The sequence below is a fragment of the Convolutriloba macropyga genome, chromosome 1 (genome assembly GCF_964194025.1).
Source record: "Convolutriloba macropyga chromosome 1, txConMacr16.3, whole genome shotgun sequence".
In the NCBI taxonomy this organism is placed as follows: domain Eukaryota; kingdom Metazoa; phylum Xenacoelomorpha; order Acoela; family Convolutidae; genus Convolutriloba; species Convolutriloba macropyga.
This window is the reverse complement of record NC_134468.1, coordinates 67,706,011-67,724,958: the sequence shown is the minus strand read 5'-3', so window position 1 is coordinate 67,724,958 and position 18,948 is coordinate 67,706,011.

Here is an 18,948-nt window from a genome sequence, read left to right as displayed (position 1 = left end):
AATTCCCATTGAATAAAATGGCTATTTGAACCGCAAAACATATGGGCACGTTTTTTTCACTCAAAAAGCAAAACGTATTAAAATTTTACTTTTCGGCTATTGAAACGTAATGATCACTGAAGTGTTGAGGAAAAGACAACCATTCAACAAGGGTGTTGTCTCTGTATAAACGTTCTGGAGGAATTGCTCGCAATTCCATTTTATCTATTGTATGATTAGAGAGAATTAATGTTTTCTCAAGCTACCGTGGTTTCAAATCAAAATTTTTTGGCAAAAACATTTCGTAAAAATTGAGAAATGAGAAAAAATCGTTTCTGGGTCATTCTGATATATCTACGAAGCAGCAGTAGTAGTATTTAAATTCAATTTTTCCAAACATAAAATTCCCCATTTAATGTCAAAATGTAATAAAAACTAATTAGTTTTCGAGGAGTTTAGTATATGCATCGACTTCCTTTTATTTGTGCCCTTTGACTCTGATACCTTTTTCGCAAGCCTTTGTTTCTTAGTAATTTCAGTGAATTTTTTTTCAAAAAATTGAAAACAAAAAAGTACACAAAATATGACAGATTTTCAAAAAAAGCAAAACATGGAAACAACAGTCAATGGCAATTAAACATGGAAAATTTTCGAGTTTCTGGGCCGATTTTCTTTATTCATTTTTCCGGTTAGTAATGCTTATCATCAAAATCAGCAATCGTTATGGAAATAGCAGAAAAAATTTGTTTTCACTGGTGCTCAATGGTTTGTTCTTGACAGATGCTATAAATGTTTCTTTTCACCATTATCGTGTTTTGGTAACCTTTTACAAAAAAAATTGAATAATAAACGACGAAAAAATAATAAACTGCATAGAAAATTCGCTATTATAAAGAATGCAATTCTTAAAAACTGCGTCTATGAGAAAACAGTCTTGGTGTTTGCTGCTGTTGTAGCATATATTTATTTATAAACATCAGATTTTTCTCAAACTTTCCCAAAATAAAATAACTACACACAGTTTTTCAAGAAATGAGCTTCTTGATTAGCTTAATGTTTTGTTTTTCTTTTCTCCATTTTTCTGTTCTTCAATTTGACTTAGTTGTAACGTCCAAAACAACTTTCTTTGATTAGATCTTCAACTATTTTTCCAAAACAACCCACTTTTTCTTTCCGTTTAAAATGAACGAACCCATAAACTATCGCACAGGAAAATTTTGCACTATCATTAAAAAGACTGTTAGCATATTTTGTGATCTAATATTTCAAAACTATTGGCGTTTGTAACTTATTCGGAGTTTTTAGATAAACGTTTATACAATCGTTGGTATCCTTATCTCAAAGTCTGCGCACTTAATAATTTTATTTAAAATAGCTTCATGTGTTTTATAGTTTTAAGTCCCTCTGCTAAGTGGAACATATATCTCAAAAAAATTGTTTTTAGCCAACTATTGGTACTTGAAAAACCATTTTTTGGCAATGAACTGATAGAAAATAACTCTTTTAAATAAGTTGAAAGGTGCGGCGGCTTGTGCCAAGTACAGTAAAAATTAATGGGGGGGGGGGGGTTGAAAGGGTAAAGCTTTTCGTTTCGGATTCTTTTGAGGAAAAATATTGAGCTCAAACCTATGCATAGTCAAAATCTTCGATATTGTCAGAACGATTACCAGTTATGAATTGGAGCACTAAGAACAATTTTTTACAAAACTCAACGAACAGCGTTACAATTGACGCATTTCATATTTTATCCCATTTTAACTCTTATTCCCAACAGAAAATCCTACCAATGTTTCAGCCAAAAATAGCGTTTTTTGGAAGCATAGCGTTTTCATGGTTTTTTAAAAATTCCCTTGAGACACTGTAATATCTTTTCATTTTATTAAGCTTATAAATCACCGGATTTCGAAATTTGGCCACTAATGGATAAAGTATTCTAGCGAAATTTTTTAACCTGGATAAATTTATGTTTTTAATTTGATATTAATTAGATATATGACAATGTAAAGATAAATTTGAGTGTTTTAGTCGACAACAAATCATCTGGAAAATTTCCAACCCCACATTTTCCAACTAAGTGGAAGAGAAATTGAGCCTCCTGCAGGTGAATAAAACAATGTGAAAACTTATTTTACCAGAGACAGTATAAATGTTTGATCAATATTTCAAAGTCTGTACAACGCTTCTCTTTCTGCTTGAAATAAGGCTGCATTTTAACAATTGTCATCTTTGAAGGCACTCAGATCGTGTGGCAACATCAGAATACAATTATAACGAATAAAAGTGCATTTTTGACATGAATTTTGCTGTAGTATTTTTTGCTGTTGCAAAACCAGAGATGGACATTTCAACGCAATGTCAAAAATCCGATTTTATACAATGAACTTATTATTCAATTTATTGCTGTCAAAATTACAATTAAAGTTTTTCGCAAGATCCATTACAGAAGATGGACAAAAAATGTCAGAATATAAATAATCAACAAAATTTGTCGGAAAAAATAATTGTACTTTTATGTTTTATATATTTGAAAAAAATCTGACTAAAATCCAGCTAATCATCTTGTCATAAAAAATGCATGCATAGTTAACTTCGCGTGGAAAAAATGTGGTTTTTGTCAGCGAAAAAACAAAGCCAAAAAATACGAAACCTATTGAATTTTATGTTCATTAAAATTGTAAAGGTAAATATTTCAGTGGGGGAAAGAGGCTCATCTAGCTCTGTAAATAACCAATAAGGTAATGCAAAACAGAAAAACCAGTTGGTCATAAAATTGGATCATCGACAAAAAAAACAGTAAATAAACACTCTTTGATCTTGTTTTTCAAATGTTTAGCTATAATTCATTTTGCATATGCCTGCATGTTCATAATTAATAGATTTTACCGAACTTCAAGCCCATTTTTGGCACAGTTTCTTGGACAGGTTTATATCATAATAGAAGTTTTGATTTCAGTGTTTGTTATTTTTCCTTAATTTTGATTATGTTTTCCTGTGAGTTACCTCAGAACGGTTTCAGGGCGGATCCTAGTAGTAATCCCTCTGGTGATATGCGTTTCTTTTGTAAATAATTGCAGCTTACTTGTGACTTTTCTTGACTATACGTGACAAATGACGGATTTCCTGAATCAGGGAAACTGGTGTCATTAGGCGAAATTGACTTCAAATTTAGATATATGCGTTGATATTTTTCGCGACGCCTAATTTCGATCAAGAGTGGAAAACAACGATAAGATCACTCACTTTTTTCCACATATAATGTGACTAATTTTGACGCGGCATTATTTCTCAGGGTTGCAGTCTCTAATAAATACAATTTGTCAATTAAAGAAGAATTAAATAGAGCCCCTAAACGGTGATTAATTCCAGAAAAATCATTTGCAATACTAATTGTCGAGAAAGATTAGCAACTTCGCGATTACTCATGATACAATTACAAGAATAATTAAGGGTCTGAATTAGGTCTCAATTAATTACTAACAAAATTCTTGTTTGCTCGAGTATATATACCCGGCAAATCGCTGTTTTACGCATGTATTATACAAGATGCAGAAAGTAAGCGAGCGCGAAAAAGTTAGACACGCTAAAACTTTTGTATATAGGCCTGTAGTTTTTGCATTTTACAGTGTGTGAAATTTAGAAACAAGAGTAATTGACTCTACTCCTTTGATCTTGTCGCCAACTACAATCTAATCCTTTGATTTCGGGTGATTAGTCAGCTATTTTTGAAGAGCTATTGTCGCTAGAATTCGCTGCCGGAATTAGTGACGAAAGAAGTGCTATTTGGTCGCGAATTCTTGCCTTCTCAATATTTTTCGCAAATATGGTAAAACTCAAAAAAACAACGAAATGTACTTATTTCCACAATTTTATTAACAATTGCTATCTGCTAGTAACAATTTTCAGTGAGATATCTAGTTTCGCGAAAATATGAAGAGATATTGCCACTTTTTTGAAAAAACACAAAATCTATTCACGTTATGCGCCCCCAGTTACAGAGCATGTGCCATTACATAGCATTTCATTATGTAAAAATACGGCACGTGCGTAAAAATATGCACCCACTACGCTGGGGGGAGGGGTTGCAATTGGAAAACATCCAAACTATTCATTACGACGCCGAGGTATACCACAAAAATTCCTCCTTAGAAAAAACGCGCAAAAACAAAATGCATAAAAAGTAAAAAGGAACGATATTAGAAGAGAAGCTTTGTATCTTATTTATCGCAAAAGCGGTTGACAAAAGGCGTTGCAAAATGAGATACTTTATATTTTTAAAATAGGGGACAAATCCTGCAGCACGTTTTCGCTCATTTTTAGTATCTATTTTGTCTCTAATTCGCAATTGAGCCTATATAAAAGCGCGTTTTGAGCATGCAAAAGTGAACTAAAGTTAACAAAAGATATTAAAGTGACTTCAAGATAGAATTGATGACGCGACAATTTACAGTTGTTTAGAACTTTCGTTCTTGTTGTTTTTGTAATGGAAGTCATTTCAAATGTGATATCCACCCAATAAGATTGCTGCAGATACACCACCCGGACGGAGTCTTTAATTTTATTAGACACCTAAAAACCTGTAAATAGACGCAAACAAATTAGCAGAAGACTATAAACCAATAAAAAAGACGCAAAAACCGATCGAGCATTGGAGGGATTTTCCAAAAAAAATAATTGACATCCAAAACAGACGCAGAATTGAACTTTTTTTCATTAAAAAGATAGACACTTGTAAATCTGTAAATGAACGCAAAAATATTGATCAAACTCAATTTAACAATTCATTAATTAGCTGAACTCAAATAAAAGTCACTCAATAAATCCAATTTAGCAAGAAAAAAACAGTAATCAATTTGCATGTGATTTTTTACCGAATTTTACCTCTGTCGAATCTTATCTTGTTAAGGACAAATAAGAGGAGTTAATAGGTTGGTACAGTACAAATCTTCTTTTCAAAGATAGAAAAGTTTACCTAAAGGCAAGTTTTTTTGATGTAATAGCCAATTCAATCGTAGATCATAAAAAAGAGAAATTTGAAACCGAGGGATTTTTCAAAAAAACAGTGATGCTCAAACATTATCACAAAACAATTATGGTTGAGTGCAAAGAAAATCCTGAAAAGCCATGAAAAGATAGCGAGGCGACGGTCAAGAATATCAGCCGATGCTTTTTCAGTTTTCCATCACCCTGAAAAGAAACCGGTATTTTTAAGAAATTAGTTTATTCGTCAAACACTCTGAAAAACCACTAGAAAAAAGCTGTGGGTGATGCCATTATATTTTCCCGGCCTGCAAATCACAACAAATAAAAATATTGCGATAAAATGGAGCCCAACATGTATATAATTCACTTGAAAACCACTTTTGATCACTTAATTCCTATCAATTAATATATGCGGTTTAAATTAGGCTTAAATGCGGATTATAGATACATTCAGTGTAAAAACTAGATATATTCAGTGCGAAATAGAATTATCTTGCTTGCTTAAAAGAGATACATAAATAGAGCAGATTCATGATACGTAGCGCGCGAAAAATAAGATGCACCGCTTGTATCACAATATCACGGTTAAAATTTGAAAATTTGGACACTTTTGCAAACACGGGTTGCGCAATTTCCTCCAATTTTGCCTGTTTTTGCTAAAGTAACTATTCTTCGCAATATTGTTGCATTTTCAATGTATTAACATAGGAAAAACGGACAAGAGATACGCAGATCGGTCATGTTTGCCCGTGACGATTTGAGTATAATTCTGCGGCGTAATGTTTATTATTAAAACAAATAAAACCCAATTGCATCTTCATAGTTGTATTATTAGCTCTTTTAGCTAATTTTTGTGTCCTGATTCATCTAATGTGGCTCATGCTAATCTTATTCAGCTCTGCCCTTTCTCCGCTTCCTGATTTTCGATTGTATTTCACTCCTCTTTTATGTTTCTTCAACTTTTTTCTTTTACGTTTTTTCAACTTTCTTATCGTCCTTTTTTCGACCCTAGACATAGTCAATTTTGTTAATAATGAATAGATAACCCTCTGGGTCTGCTAAATTTTGTTTTAATCACCACAATTTGTGAACAAATAGATCTTAAATGACAAAGGGGATACCTCTCATAAAAGTAATTTCTTAAAACTTTTGATTAGTCGATGCTTTAAGAAGACAATAGAATGTGGACTTAGAACTTGACAGAGAAAAATGAAAATGCCGGAAAATTTTGCGTGTTTGTGGCTGAAAAGACGCGAAAGCAGCTGTTGGTATTGTTCAAACAGCTAATCAATAATCAGCAATCTATTATTCACGGAAACCTTACAACTCAATTTGAAGGCATTTTGATTGTTGGGAGACCCGAGATTATGTTGTAGATCCTCCTTGTCTGGTTTATTGATTGAAGCAACCGCCACCAAGAGTTATGCCAACAACCATGAAAAAATTTAGCTACCTTTTTATTTTCTATAGTTTTTAAATGTAAACCTTACCAGGTGGAAATTTTCTTGAGGTGGAAATTTCCACCTTACCAGGTGGGATTTCTCATATTTACACGGCATAGTTGTGTATATGGATACACATTCGGTTAGTGAAGTTAAACTTTTTTGTTGCTTAAGGCTTTTTTGTGTTACTTTGTGCAACAAGGGATATGACAATTCATTGCGTAGCCATGAAATTTTCAAAACCCAATTACTAGTCTGTATTTCGTCAATTTCACCACTTGTTCACGATCATCCGAAAGTCTTTTTATACTTCATCTATTGAAGAAAAATTTTGTGATAACTGGACAATCGATGACAACAGATCGAAAACTGTGAAAAAAGGGACAGCCGATCGAAAATTAATTTCAACCTCATTGGCTGCATTAGGCGTTATTTTTGAGAACTTACAAAAATTTGCAGCATCTGGCCATGCCTCACAAGCCCTGGTCATACTTTATCGTCCCGCGTGACATGGTTTGAATCTATTAAAAACGAACAAATTATCACAACCAAAAATATCATACGCAATTTCATTAGTGACTGCATAAACTGGTTGGTCAATATGCAACTTGAAGAACCTCGTTTTCGATCTATTGTCTTTTTGATTTATTGTCTAATCACCAATATTGTATATAAGAGGCTGATCATTGAAAGTTGTTCAAATTCAGTGCGTTCGATGCATTTCCGTAATCTCATTTGGTCCACAAATTTCAGCAATGGCATTTCCTCTGAGCAGATTGATTGGCCTATCAAATAGGTGACGCATGTGCTACAAATACCAAAACTTTCTCAAGTGCTGACTCTATGCGACTTCTCAATACGAAGAAGTCTTTATTGTTACCAATATTTCGTCTCCATTTGCATGTTGGTGCATCTTATCAAAAAGTCCAATTGGTCTCATGATAGACAATTGTGAAAGCTAGCATAAATGTGTAGGACTGTAATACGAGATAATAGCGAATTTGTTCTTCAGAAAAGAGAAATTAGGCTTTAAGTTGCAATACCTCAACCCCCGCCCTCTCACAGAATCAACCTGTTTTCATGAATTGTAATCTGGATTTGACCAAGAATAGTTTTGAAGTGTCGCTCCACATTCGAATGCGATAGGGAATTTGGTAGAATTTATGCTCCAATTTCATCTGTGGTTCGTTTTTTTATCGACTATGTCAGGGATAAATTATTTTGCGTATCAATATGTGTCGAGCTTTTATAAATTTCTTGATTTGTTGCCAGTTTGAGAGAACTCTATCTTCGCCGATTGTAGTAGTTGGATCTTTCTGTGAGTAGCACATCTCTTTCAGCAGACTTAGCAAAGATGCTACTTCTTGGACTGCTGTGAATAATCCTAGATACTCTGTTTCGAATGATGATAAGGCAAATGTTTGCTGATTTTGAAAATGTCAACTAACTGCTGCACTATTTTTTCCCGTTTGATATACAATCCAGTAGTTTATCTTAGATCATTTAAGACGGTGTTCCAATCAGCATCTGATTTAGCCAAACCTTCAAATTTTATCGCTTGAGAAAGTTGAGATAAAATCGTATCAGCTAATTTCATTTGTGTTGATTTTGTATACCCAATTTCCAGGTACTACATTTTTGCTTAAGTCCTAAAGTGGACCTTTACTAAATCCTAAGTGCTTGAAACAATCAACGAGTTATATACCCTATTGCACAGTTATGCCGCAGTTCTTTGTCTTCTCATTCAACTGCACTTCTGTATCTTTCTGTATCAGTCAAAGAATCATTGCATTGTGTCAAATGCGTAAAGTTTCGATCTTAATGACCCGGCAACTGATTATTTCTGTCTTGGCGCTTGAGTTCCTTTTTCTCCTTCCTATCTTCTTTTCTTTTTTGTTCGTTCTAGCGCAATGCTTCCAAAGTTTATCATCTGTTTCCTCTGAGCTCGGTAACATAAATTTTGCAAGCTGTGCATTCATTTGCATTTTGGCCGGGACTAATTTTGAGATAACCGAACTTTTCTCTGTTTTTGACTAGAAGCTTGCTGTTGTTCTAATGTGTTTCTGTACAAAATTAAAATTGGGGACGTGGAACTTGTTGCAGTTTTTGGAGATTCGACACTTGGCTGAGGAGGATGTGTCCGAGTTATTTCCTACTACAAATAATCTAATATATAATCTCCTCAACTAATATATAATCTCATCTATTAGATAAACTCATCAAATTAAAATTAAAGAATGTGCTCTGATTTATTATAAAATGTTCCTCATGGTTTTAATTTATTGTGCCTAACAAACGCTTAAGCTCTCCACGAACGTTCATTTTGAAGATTTTCTCTGCGACTCATCTAAGGTTTTCAACTTCTTGTTCTCTTGTAATTGTTATAACAGAGTCATCTCACAGCTAAGTACATATAGTCTTTCTCTGCTTTCAGTGTTTCAGAAAAGAAAATAATCATTTTTGCTTCGTTTAACGTTTTCACTTTGCAAATTGTTTGCAATCTCTTGAAACCAATTTTTCTGCTTGTTATAGTTCGTAGAGGCTTTCATGGACCTGAAAACTTCAACAAACGAAATTCAATTGAAAATACTTAATCGCTAAGTTACAAGCAAAAAAAATTGCTCATACATGAAAGAGATTGATTAAAACAAAATGTCATATGGTGCATTTTTATATAATTATGCGCTGGCATCTTGATTCGGGGACGTGCTATAAAGCAATATACATCAGAAGTCTATTAATTGGTCAAAATACGAGTTGAATTTTGTTCAAACCAAATCCGTTAACAATTTCTTCATATGCTAGTTGCTGAAACAATAGTTACCTGAATAGAGTCAAATTCAAAAATAAGTGCCCAACTTTAATTCATTCTTTTAATTGCTAAATTATAAACAACAATAGCAACAAATTTCGCTGATAATTGATATATAACTCAGACTGGGAAAGCTCGAAAAAACAACATGTTAGACAGGATTACAGAACATCGGCGAAGCGGATATGCGTACAAAAAATGCATTGAAAGTAACTGATGCTGAAGTTACCGTACCGAAAATTGTGATTAAGATGTGACTGATGCGCAATTATATACAATTTTTTGTAAACGCGAGTATAGAGTAACCTCACTGTTGTTACTTTATACTAAAATAAGCATCATAACGAGTTTTCTGTTTATTATTTTCAGTGTTTTTAGTCCACACTGTTCAGCAATGGCATTTCATTTGAGCAGGTTGATTGGCATATCAAAAAGGTGACGCATGTGCTACAAATACCAAAACTTTCTCAAGTGCTGACTCTATGCGACTTCTCAATACGAAGAAGTCTTTATTGTTACCAATGTTTCGTCTCCATTTGAATGTTTGTGCATCTTATCAAAAAGTCCAATTGGTCTCACGATAGACAATTCTGAAAGCTACAATAAATGTCTAGGACTAAACACGAGATTTGCTTATACTGAAATGCATCATGAAAATTATTTTTCAACTATCTTTGAAGTTGAAACAAGATTAGTTTTGTATCCTGTTACATCCAGTACTTGGTATATCTCTAAGACAAAACTTGTTCCCGTTGATTTTTTTTCACTCATCCTATACCTTCATTATTCGTTTTCCTTCCGTCTGGGTTATTGACAACTGTATCAAACTTTCTATAATTTTTCAACCAGATTTTTGAGTAATTACATAATATGTGCTTCCTGAATCTATGAAAAAGCCAAAGTTACTGTTTCCAAAAGAATGCTGTGATCACTTGTTAAACTTGAAGCTTAGCATGCATGAAATATTTGCTTCCTTTTGTACTCTTGAGCTACAAGACCGTTTTCTTTCGCATACTGTACACTGTGCACTGTCCCTTTTGAAACATTTTGCTTCGATGTCTCCTGCTTTTCACCCAGTTGCCGAAGTCTTGAGTACAGTTCTTGAGCTCGCATGAAATAATCGTTCAGGGGTTCACCATCTTTCAGCTGCAATTGGGCCAACTGTCGCATGAGGCTCACTACTGGCGTTGTCTCCTTGATTTGATGTCGTTTTTTCGAACACCTTCAGGTTCTATTTCCGCCCTCAAATCCATTCTCTTCAACACAGTCATTTATTATCAACATAAGTCTGAAAGAGTTCAATGTCTTTGCGAGATAGAACCAAATCTGTTTTTTGCGATTCTCATATTCAGCGAGCATCATTTCTCTTTCTTGAATTTGTCATCTCTGTACTTGCCGGTCCTCTTCAGAAGCATATTTATCAAGTCTTGGAGGCTCCTCTGGAAAGTTGTTCTTCACTCTAAAGTGTTGTGAAGATCCTTTTTCTGAGCAAATGCTACAAATCGGGTGGATCACGTGCTACAAATCGGGTGGACCACTGAAACTTTTTACGAGCATCACTACCCTGGGCTCTCAACCTGTTAGAAAAGGTTACAGAAACTGAGTGGAGTGGGTTTGTGTACAAAAAAGTGCTAAGAAAAGAATTTCAAGTTGAAGTTACCATACAGAATATTGTGAAAAAATGTGTTACGAAATTTACATTTTTATGCATCCTCTGTTAAAGTCAATGGACGTGTACAGTTATCTCAGTATTGCTGCTTTATAAAGATTTAGGCACCAAAACGATCTCACCGAGAATTCAGATATTCATCAAGTAACATGACTTCTCTGAATTAAGACCTTCATCAATTTTTTTTAGTTTTCAATATGTCGTCTCCATTTGCGTTCTTCCATTTTATCTTCCATTTTACTAATAATAGATGATTCTGAAAGCTAACATAAATTTCCAGGACGGTGTTTCATGAAAATAACAAATTTTTCATCAAAAACGATATATTAGGTTTTGAGTTCCAATACAAAAAAACATATGAGCTTTACTGTACCGCGTATCAAAATTGATTGGATTGAGATGTCAACTTTTTTCTAACAATTCTTACCATTTTTGCCAATGCTTCTTTAGTTGACTACTTTATGCCTTTTTAATTTACCATTTTTTGTTTGGCACCGGCTTCAACAAAATAGATGTTTGCTTCGATATAAAAGATTTGCGGGATTTTTTTCCACTTGTATTGTTTTTGCCTTCTCAATTATATTCGAGTGATCAATCAAATAATTTCTCACATTTTAAAACCACCACAATTTAAGATCAGTATCTTAGAATAAAAGAATGGCGTAGAATTTGAAAGGCACCTCGAGTCTTTTGTGTTGGGGTTGGGTTTTTAGAATGCCCTTTCGCGAAAAAAAGCTCAGAGGAAATTCAAAGATAGATTTTTTGTTTGGGGAAGAAATTTGAATGACATTTTTCTGCGTAATGCAATTTTTATTGTGATGAACGTCAATTGAAATTAGAATACATTCTGACACCCGTAAAACAAACATAAGTGAAAAAAGTCGACAATCTTGAAACCTTCAGCTTTAAAACAATTGTTACTAGGAGAAATTTTTTCTGGAAAATCATCTGAGATTCGCATCTGAATTCACGTTTGACTGCTGCTCACTTTATTTCAGTTGTGCCATATTTGTTTTTGAGAAATCAGCCATTCAACTCACTTTTGACGAAAATCAGCACTGAAACGCAATCCCGAGTATTCTCGGGGGTAGCAAACAGAACCCCAAAAAAGCGGAATTAAAAGAGCCAATTTTCTTAGTATGTGGTTTGTTATGACGGCCCTGTGATAGCCCTGTGATAACCTCGGAATTTTTTTGAAGGTGAACGAACAACAGCTCGTTCTTATAGGACTTAATTTTAGAGATTGAGAAAGAGAATCCGGGTCGAGATTTTTGGGTGATTTTTTGTAAGAAATGCGGTGAGTGCGGTGAACTTTTGTAAGAAATGCGATGATTACAGTGAATGCGTTAAAAAATGATTCAATGGATTTCAGCGCATTCCTTACAAAAAAAATCACCGCCAAAGCTCGACCCGGGAAACACACACACACACAGAGAGAGAGAGAGAGAGAGAGAAAGAAATGGGCCGTTTTTTTGGTTGATTTTTTGTAAGAAATGCGGTGAATGCGGCGAACTTTTGTAAGAAATTCGATGATTACGTTGAATGCAATAAAAAAATAAAAATTCAACGGATTTAACAGCCTTTTGAAAAAGATCACCGCCAAACCTCGACCCAGGAAAGGGCGAGAAAAAGAAACGGGTCAATTTTATTGGGTGATTTTTTGTAAGAAGTGCGGTGAATGCGGTGAACTTTTGTAAAAAATGCGATGATTACAGTGATTGCGCTAAAAAAAATTTAATGGATTTCACCGCATTTCTTAGAAAAAATCACGGCCAAACCTCGACCCGGGAAAGAGAGAGAGAGAGAGAGAGAGAGAGAAACGAGTCAATTTTTTTGGGTGATTTTTTGTAAGAAGTGCGATGAATGCGGTGAACTTTTGTAAGAAATGCGATGATTACAGTCAATGTGTTTAAAAAAATTCAACGGATTTCACCGCTTTTCTTACAAAAAATCACCGCCAAACCTCGACCCGGAAAAGAGACAGAGAGAGAGAGAGAGAAACGGGTCGTTTTTTTGGTTGATCTTTACACAAGTAAGAAATGCAGTGAATGCAGTGAAATTTTGTAAGAAATTCGATGATTACGTTGAATGCAATAAAAAACAAATTCAACGAATTTCACCGCCTTTTAAAAAAATCAACGCCAAACCTCGACCCGGGAAAGGGCATGAAGGAGAAACGGGTCAATTTTATTGGGTGATTTTTTGTAAGAAGTGCGGTGAATGCGGTGAACTTTTGTGAGAAATGCGATGATTACAGTGAATGCGGTAATAAAAAATTCAACGGATTTCACCGCATTTCTTACAAAAAATCACCGCCAAACCTCGACCCGGGAAACAGAGAGAGAGAGAGAGAGGGAGAGAGAAACGGGTCAAATTTTTTGGGTTAATTTTTGTAAGAAGTTTGGTGATTGCGCCGAACTTTTGTAAGAAGTTCGATGATTACGTTGAATGCAATAAAAAATGATAATTCAACGGTTTTCACCGCCTTTTAAAAAAGATCACCGCCAAACCTCGAGCCGGGAAAGAGAGAGAGAGAGAGAGAGAGAGAGAGAGAGATAGAAACGGACCGTTTTATTGGGTGATTTTTTGTAAGAAGTGTGGTGAATGCGGTGAACTTTTTTAAAAAATGCGATGATTACAGTGATTGCGCTAAAAAAAATTTAATGGATTTCACCGCATTTCTTAGAAAAAATTACGGCCAAACCTCGACCCGGGAAAGAGAGAGAGAGGGAGAGAGAGAGAGAGAAACGAGTCAAATTTTTTGGGTGATTTTTTGTAAGAAGTGCAATGAATGCGGTGAACTTTTGTAAGAAATGCGATGATTACAGTGAATGTGTTTAAAAAAATTCAACGGATTTCACCGCTTTTCTTACAAAAAATCACCGCCAAAACTCGACCCGGGAAAAAGAGAGAGAGAGTGAAACGGGTCGTTTTTTTTGTTGATCTTTACACAAGTAAGAAATGCAGTGAATGCAATGAAATTTTGTAAGAATTTCGATGATTACGTTGAATGCAATAAAAAATAAATTCAACGAATTTCACCGCTTTTTAAAAAAATCAACGCCAAACCTCGACCCGGGAAAGGGCATGAAGGAGAAACGGGTCAATTTTATTGGGTGATTTTTTGTAAGACGTGCGGTGAATGCGGTGAACTTTTGTGAGAAATGCGATGATTACAGTGAATGCGTTAAAAAAAATTCAACGGATTTCACCGCATTTCTTACAAAAAATCACCGCCAAACCTCGACCCGGGAAACAGAGAGAGAGAGAGAGAGAAACGGGTCAAATTTTTTGGGTTATTTTTTGTAAGAAGTTTGGTGATTGCGGTGAACTTTTGTAAGAAATTCGATGATTACGTTGAATGCAATAAAAAAATAATAATTCAATGGATTTCACCGCCTTTTAAAAAAATCACCGCCAAAACTCGACCCGGGAAAAAGCAAGAAAGAGAAACGGGTCAATTTTAGTGGGTGATTTTTTTTAAGAAGTGCGGTGAATGCGGTGAACTTTTGTAAGAAATGCGATGATTACAGTGAATGCGTAAAAAAAATAATTTAACGTTTTTCACCGCATCTCTTACAAAAAATCACCGCCAAACCTCGACCCGGGAAAGAGAGATAGAGAGAGAGAGAAACGGGTCAAATTTTTTGGGTTATTTCTTTGTAAGAAGTGCGTTGAATGCGTTGAACTTTTGTAAGAAATGCGATGATTACAGTGAATGCGTTAAAAAAAAAATTCAACGGATTTCACCGCATTTCTTACAAATAATCACCGCCAAACCTCGAGCCGGGAGAGAGAGAGATAGAGAGAGAGAGAGAGAGAGAAACGGGTCGTTTTTTTGGTTGATTTTTTGTGAGAAATGCAGTGAATGCGGTGAACTTTCGTAAGAAATTCGATGATTACGTTGAATGCAATAAAAAATAATAATTCAACGCATTTCGCCGTCTTTTAAAAAAAATCACCGACAAACTTCGACCCAGGAAGAGAGAGAGAGAGAGAGAGAGAGAGAGAGAGAGAGAGAGAGAGAGACGGCTGGAGGATTTTGCCCGATTACATTATTAAAAATCGGGGATTGGAGTGGACATGGTTTTGCACCAATAAAAATTGGGGATACGGGTAAAAAAAAGTGGAAAGATCGGATGTACCACTCGAAAACCTTAAAGTGGACAAAGTTGAATTAACACTTTTCGTCCACTTTATTTATACAATTGATCCACAGTTTTTCTCGTAAATGTTCTTTCATATAATTAAATTGTTCTCTTGGTGGTGCAAACTATCAATCTAAAGCAATGCAAGAAACAAGCTGTCACACTTCTGATAAAATTAAGCATTGAAGAAATAGAACAATGAAAATTTATCCAGACGAGGCTCCCCCGAAGGAGCAGGAATCTTGCCCTGAAAAATCACAAAATGATGATCGAGAGTCTGCGACAGAAACAAAAAACAAAAAGACCCTCCTTCTGGCCTCGACAGCAGACTTGATAAAGGTATTAACTCCAAATGTGATTTCTGGCTCTGTGATTTTGGGATTCATTTGGGCAGTTTTGTACGTGTTTTTCCTGGGAGTATTTGGTGCCCAGACATGGGAGATGATGAGTGACTTTGCATCTCATCCAGTGACAGTCAGTATCTCTATCAGAAGTGACACTTTCTCAGCCCAATTCCCAACTGTCACTCTTTGCAACAACAACATCGCCAGGGCTTCAATGCTTCGGCGTGTTCACAGGTATTCGGATCTTGTCTTCCTTGACAGCTATATTGCGGACAACCTTCAGATCAGGTACGACCAGTTTGAAATGAAATCTAGTGGCAACAGCTTGAACTCAGAGGACCAAAACCAACCGAACAATCACAACCAGGAAACTGGTCATGATCAGGAAATTGATAACAATCAACAAAATGGTCAACAAGAACAAGAAAGCGGAAACAACCAACAAAATGATAACCACCAAAACGAAAACAATCAGCAAAACGAAAACAATCAACAAAACGAAAACAATCAACAAAATGATAACAATCCACAAAATGGTAATAATCATGAAGGTTCTGGTGGAAATGGTCCGGATGCTTTGGAAACCGGCCATCACGAAGGAGCTCCTTCTGGACTTTCCGAAGAATCTGGACCAACACATTCCCGAGCAAGAAGGTCTACCATTTGTGGTTCTCAAAAGTTTCAATGTAACAGCACTTTGTGTATACCGGATAGGTGGGTTTGTAACGGAAGATCCGAATGCGGAGATGGTTCTGACGAAGAACCCAATCAGAATTGCGTCGGAAGAGACGAAGAAGCAACGGAAGCAGATTGTGTGAAACTTTTTATTAGATGTCCGGGTGAATTGACTTGTGCAAATGAATGTGACGGGGTTCGAGAATGTGTCGTAGATTCCACTTATGATGAACGGGAATCCCCAAATTGTCCAGACTCTTGCATCCGGACTATAAATGTCACTGCCAGATTAGAGTATCTAACTTCCCCTGGCTATCCTGAAGAATATCCAATGAAACTTCAGTGCGAGTATGACTTGATTGCACCAGAAGGAGAACATATTGAACTTAAATTTGAACATTTTGAAGTTGAGGAACAAACTCATTGTCAGTTTGACTATATGAAGATCAGAGACGGTTTAGATAACGCTGATCCGTGGATTATCATAAATGGATTAAATGTGTTCACATGCGGAACTCTAGATGAGGGTTTAATGGTTTATTCAACTACAAATTTGTTGAAAATTTACTTCAATACTGATTCAATTGAATCTACACCAGGCTGGAACATCAGCTTTCGTGCCGTTCATTCAAGTTCAAAAATGACAAACGACAGCTTTTCAAGGACAACGCGGTCAATTCACGAAACTGGTAAAGTGAAGAAAGGCAAACACAATTCCGATGTCTTCTTTTATACTCCAAATCCGGAATATGACAGCTTAGATCGATTTGATTGGTACGGGGCGTTCAAGGAATCGGTCATGCCTGATTTTTCCGATTTCAAGCAACTTTTGAGCCTGAAAGCCGATGAAATAATAGGAAATGGGCACCAGGCACATGATTTCATTATACAATGTGTATTTGATGGGATGCTGTGCTCATACAGGCACTTCGAAACAATCCAAACAAAACAGGAATCTTAAACAAGAAAACAAAAATGGAATCATATTGACGTGTTTATGTGAGAACTCGTTTATGATAGAAAAATTTTATAACAATTCTCAACTTTGGGGGAGAGTGTAAAAGAATAACGTGAGAAATTACCTCTCAAAAAGATGCCAGGTGAGAAGTATGAGGGAGGGTGTAAATTGTAGTAAATTAGGTGGATAAAAAAAGGAGGCCCGCTAATGTGTATTCGCACATAAAGTTCTGAACCCGCTCAACCACATTTTTGGCATAAGTATTTATCAAATGGGAAAACATAGAAAACCCCCAAAAATTCAGAAATTTTGTTTAAAAATGTGTATGAACAAAAAGATCGCCTCCAACGCAAATAACTCAGTGGAGTAAAGAGTAAAAAATGCCGCATTAGATTGATGAGATCAGCCATTATTAAGGAAACAAGTCAAGATGAGTAACAAGATCACACAACATTAACAACAAACAAAAAAGACAAAGTAAAATTGGCAGATAAAGACAAATCTAAAAAATTCAATTAAATTTGTCGAGAAAGGGGAGTCGAAGCCGTTAAAAGCATAATATATGCCTTTAAAGACTTAAATATATGCCTTTAAATGTTCAATTATGCCTTAATTTGAACGCCAGTAAAGTAATATGTGAACTCTCAATAATGTGATAATGTGACAAAACGAGAAAACAACATGAAAAATGGCCCAAATTATTTTTTGATTGTAACAGTCCAAGATTGGACCAAAACCAGCCTTGTCATTTCTATTTGTCCAATAAAAACACTCAATTTGTTCAAAGATTATAGATCTAGATCATTTGTTAGTTAAAAGATCAAATATAAATGAAGCGTTTCTGATAAATATGGAGTAAAATAATTCAAAAAAAACGGCAACATTTTTTTTTACAGATTATTCTCAATGGAAACGGAAGTAAGACTAACTACTTTGTAGTTTACAAAGATTTTGTTAGTTGTTTTTAGGTGCGTATTTCCGGCAAGTTTAACCAAAGTGGACTACAGGAGCTTACTTTGTGCAATTTTTGATGGAAAAGGCCAAATTGCGAAATACTTAGCCAAATTTTTCGCCAAAAAATAAAATCAAATCAGTCAACAATACTTTTTTGTCTTCAAAAAAAATCAACAGCACTGTTGTTAACAATTTTTTACATATTTTAGCAAAATTGACGAAATTGGAAGCAAGAATTCTGGAAAATGTTAATATAAAAAGCTCAAATCGTTCTAGTATTCACAAAAATTTAAACCACGATAGCTCGCTCTAAAAAAAATTCAAAAAAATTTTTTTTATTCCTCGTTCTACGCTGTACGGGATTTTTAATGATGCCACTTACAACTCTCTACGATGAATATATCAATCGGTCAATGTTGACTGAACAAAAAAAACCCATTTGGGTATATAGTTCCCCCCCGCCCCCTAAAGAGGGGTTGGAACAATTATCACGAAAAGGTATTAACACCGTTACATCAATAGACCTCCTTTTACCCATAATCCCCCCAATAGACCTTCTTTTACCCCATAATCTTACATCATATTAACCCCGAAAAGTTATACCCACATTACATTAACTCAAAATTTGCTTCGTTAACGATCAAAAAATGTAATAGATTTGCGGTGTAATTGCTTTACAAAAATAGGATTTGATAACAAACAAGATTTTTTTAAAGCAAAATTTGTTTAAAATACTGTTTGGAGACCAAGAATATCTGCAAATGCTTTCTTTCAAATAACTATTTATATTATCAAGATCCTTGTTTCCTAATTAGTACGGCAACTGCTTCAGTTTTAACTTAGTTGAAGACTTATCATCGGAAGAAGTGATTGAAACTGTCAATTTTGGACCTAACAGCGGCCTGAAAGTATCTCTCTTTCTGGATCTGGACGAATATCTTGGCCTTACAGGTCAAAACATCGGAGCAGTTCTTATGCTCTCAAACC